Raw genomic sequence first — 5,000 nt, forward strand, 5'->3', positions numbered from 1 at the left:
ATTATTGATGTTCATAACTGCCGCACCCTCATTCATAGGTTCTTTATGAAATATCCATTATTATAGTGTGTAGACTTCAGTTGCTTAGTGGCAATTGTTCTTCCTCTGCCACATATCGTCTAGTGTGATGTACTGCCCGATATTACTTTTACACAACTGCATCCACCTCATTCAGACGATCTTCATTATATAAAATATATAGGCTTCAGTTCCACACAGACATATGCTCTTCGTCTGTCGCTTACCGTCTTGTGTCATGTTTTGCCACATAATAGATGTCGACATCTGCGTGAATCTGATTGAGTGGATCATCTTCATAACATTAATTACATATGCTTCAGTTGCATATAGACTATCGTTCTTCCTCTGTCACATTTCGTGAAGTGGGTTGTACTACCTCTTTATAGATGTACTGTACACAAGAATCAGAATCCATTTCAGAGGATCTTCAATATTTGCGGCCTCGGTATAGCGGTGGCCTCCTATGCTCGAGGTTGCGGGTTCCATCCCGGGCCAGGTCGATGCTATTTAAGTGTTCTTCAATGCGTCACGCTCATGTCAGTAGTTTTACTGGCATGTAAAGGAACTCCTGCGGGTCAAAATTCCGGCTCTTCGGCAACGCTGATATAACCTCGGCAGTTATATACAACATTATTTCATTTTTACATCTTGCATAATAAATTCAGTATTTAGACTTGAGATGCATGTATCATTTTGTTCTTTCCTCAAGTGAGTTGTACTATGTGGTCATATATGTACATATATGCCGCAACTGCACTCTGAGGAGCTTCATTTTATATATATATATATATATATATATGTGTGTGTGTGTGTGTGTGTGTGTGTGTGTGTGTGTGTTTTAACTGTCCGAAGACAGGTCTCACCCTCACAAGTAACAGCAACAAGGCACCAGTAATGAGGCACTGCTTACATTGCCGATTAGCTACATGTTCCAATAATCAGACTCCTAATCCATACAAAATTACTTTTTAATTTTATCCTTTATGTAAATTATTTTAATAATATGATATATATTTTAATGCTCAATTACTTAATATCTTCTGCAACTACGAGCGAAGTTGTGTGTGTCTTCGTGCAATATGGTGCTGCTGAGTAAACTCCCCTCGCATCGAAGTCGCGCTTCTTACGGCCATAACCTCTACGTGCGCAATCGCCCGCAGTGAGTCATCACAGCGCCTCTTTCCCCGCGCTTTATAGGGTGACTATTAAATTTTAGTTGTAGAGCGGTTGTGACTGTATAAAGGGCCGTAATTATTATGTTCTTTACCTCGAAGTAACGATTCTGTCGTACGAGTTCTCGCCATTACTCTCCTCACGAAACTGCCTCCATGCATCCATGTATCTCTATGTTGTCTGAATTCTTCTGCCTCGAACTTGCCTTCCGTTCACTATAACTTCCAGTGCTTCCTGTTTCCAGTTTCTTCTTAGTGACCCAGCCAATTTCTATTTCTCGTCCTGATCAGTTTCGGCATTATTCTTTCATCACTCAGTCTTTTTAGCTCAGCTTCAATTATTATTCCGTCTGTCCTTTTCACTCGCTCCTTGTTCTCTATATCCTTATTACAAATGCTCCTAGACTCTTCTCTTCGTCCTTATGTCCGTGTTTCTGCCTCATAAAATGCCACGCTCCACACATAGCACATCATTGCTCTCTTCCTTAGTCAGTTCTTTTTTCCAGAGTTACGCAGCTAATTATAGCTTTTATTAGCTTCTTTTGCCATTATTAATCCTACTATTGACATGCTGACTACAGCTCATCTTACTGCTTATAGCGTCTCGTTCGCGCAGTCGATGGCATTTAAGTGTGCTTAAATGCGACTCGCTCATGCCAGTAGATATGTTGCCTTGTAAAAGAACTCCTGCGGGACAAACTTCCGGCACACCGGCGACGCTGATATAACCTCGGCAGTTGCGAGCAATCGAACTCGGCCGGCATCGAACTCGCAACCTCAAGCGCACAAGGCCAGCGCTATCTACAACGACTACGGTACCCAGGCCGTATATATATATATATATATATATATATATACTCTCACTTAAAACAAAAGGCATAGCTAAGACAGAGTTATCACTGGCTCTGTCATTACTTCGTCCATAGTAGACTCCCACTGTTACACTGGCAGGTGGCAAGTTTGAAGTTACTCGCACCCTCAACCATTTTTCGGTGGTGGTCACCAAAACTTGAGCCGCCTTTATATATGAGAAGCCCTGCAACAACTAATCGAGTTTCGAAACGTATATCTTTTATTATAAGCCTTTCGGTCTTGTATCCTTCTAACATCTCCTCCTTTCTGCCACCATGTTCGGAAAACCTAATCGGTGTCTATTGAAGACCCATATAGATAATTTGTCTTTGCTCCGCTCTGATGCTTTTATCTTTTGTGTTATTCCTGCTACGCCAACCACGTAATGTTAAGACGTTCTCGAATGACTCTTCGATACTGTAATTCATTGGTCGTCAGCATGCCCTGAAGTGGGTAAGGGGTAAATTGTGTCTCGGAATATGAACCGTCGCGTGAAGTAGGGGGGAGGGAGGGAGGGACTGAGACACGCTCAGACGGAGAGAGAGCGGGAGAGAGAGACTTGAGAGAGAGAGAGTGGGAAGGAGAGTGAGAGAGATCATTACTGTCAGCAACCTCGGGTGCACGATAGTGATTTGTCTTATTCGCGAGTAAGTGACGCTAGCTCGAGGGTGCACTGTCCTGATGACCGCTGCTGTAATATCTTGCGCAGAGGTGTCATGCTTTGTTGTATAGTAATAAAACCATTACTGTTGCACAGAGGCAGAGATTTAATAAAAGTTGTGTACAGACTATGAGGCGGTAATGTTTTTGAACGGATGATACTGCATGTTAGCTCCGGTCGGCATTTCGGAAGCATAGGTCGCGACGTTACTTTCCCTATCCACACTTCTCCTCTCGCTTGATTTCTCTATTTTCGTACCCTCTCAACGCTTACGACCGCTTTGGGGGTTGGTTGACATGAGGGGGTGGGCACTGCAAACACTTTGATTTTTGCATTAAGGCAGCCCCCCCCCCGCCGCGCCAGGAAACCGCTCATCAAAGTTGCACTTTAAATTGAGAAAATCCGCCATGTGTACAGTCGTAGTCAACTTAACATCTCCTTTTCTCGTGTCGAGATTTTTTTAATTTTATTTTAGTAAGTTATTATACAACGCTTTATCAACACTTTACCTTATTTAGCGTCTGAATGAGGCGTCCATGACCTCCGTAACCGAATTTCGATCCACTTAGTGGCTTGCGCATCTGCGCTCGCTCGCTCGCTCTCTCTCTCTCTCTCTCTCTCTCTCTCTCATACAAAAAAAAACACACACACACACAAACACACACACAAACAGCACGAATTTCTATATTAGATTTTGTGTGCTACTGCTACTATCGAATTGGCTCCCATTCGTGTTATAGTGTATTGTGTATTACCCTTATTATATATATATATATATATATATATATATATATATATATATATATAGAAGTGTTAAAGACAGTACGGTTTTAGCTCCCAACCTCCTTGTTGTTTTTTCTACTCTATTCCCTTGGTTCACACACGACATATTCTCAAGCTCCTTTTCTGTTCCTTCCGCTCGTTGATTGATTCTGTTACACTATTGCATAATCTTACGTCATCCAGTGATGACTTCATTAACGGTTTTCCTTATCAGTCTCGGCGCATTGTGCCTCTGCCACAGTTCGTGCTCTTAACAACTACGGTTTCAAAATAATTGTACATCTTGCTTTTCATACGTAATGTTTGTCTGGTCGATATATTTAAGGCAGATTTGGGCTGTCATAAGTCCTCTCTCTTGCTGTTGCCGATTTATTCCTGTTATTGTGTCCGCCAGATAGAGTTCGTAACTCTGTGTTTGTCGGGTAGGACATAAAAGATTTATATTTTGCATAGGAGGTGCGCTCTTGCGTTGAGGCTAGTGCTTTTACTGAGCGAGATCGAATCTTCTTACTAATGGTACGGTTTGTTTATGGCGATCATCGTCGGACGCACATCGCCGGCGATGGTCGCCGAGAAGTGGTTTCTTTATTGACGCACATCGCTGTTGATTGCCATTTGTTTATTCCCTCATCTGCTACCACCTATGGACAAGTAAATTAATGTAGGCCACGGACATAACCTAAATATTATAATGAATAAATCCAACATAATGAAGGTGATATTTTTTTCTAGAAGAGGTAGATGACGGATATCAAAATCTCGCATGCGTATTATAAAAGGAACAAGCTGCAGACTAATGTAATATTCAGTTATAGGTTTACAGAATTCTGTTTTAACGCATTGATAATGATACATCTTTATAAAATCGGCGACAAAATTTAAGGAATATTTCAGACTCTCACCTGACCAGTTTCAATATGTTTTGAGTTTAGTTGAAAATCACAATGTTGATTTACCTACAATTTTTGTAAATCCAGTTGAGAGATTGGCAGTAACTCAGGTTATCACCTGATTATTATTATTATTATTATTATTATTATTATTATTACATTACATGGTGTATTCCAAACAATAATGAAAGAAATTGGCTAAACTAGCGCTGAGGTAGTTCCCTTCGTAATCCGCTTATACTCTTTACATGTACGAACATGTGATTGGTTAGGTTTGGTTCGTTTGGTCTTATATTATGACTTGTATATACGATCAACTACATCTCTACAATGAAAAAAAAAAACCCCTATATTTCAGAATATCGCGTAAGTACTTACGTACGATGACTGTGCAAATTAAAAGTAATTAAAAACATGTTTTTATTGTTGGTACAAGATAGATAGTTAAATAACTACATAAAAAGAGATAGTTAAAAGACATGTAAAATAAATTTTAAAATGTAGGCTTATATGTGCATATAATGTAACAAGATCTACGTATGTACTCGTATATATAAAAATTGTATGTTGATAAGCGAGTGATGGCTATATGACCCGAGGTCAATCCTGCCATTCAACTTT

This window comes from Periplaneta americana, unplaced genomic scaffold (genome assembly GCF_040183065.1).
Source record: "Periplaneta americana isolate PAMFEO1 unplaced genomic scaffold, P.americana_PAMFEO1_priV1 scaffold_36, whole genome shotgun sequence".
In the NCBI taxonomy this organism is placed as follows: Eukaryota; Metazoa; Arthropoda; class Insecta; order Blattodea; family Blattidae; genus Periplaneta; species Periplaneta americana.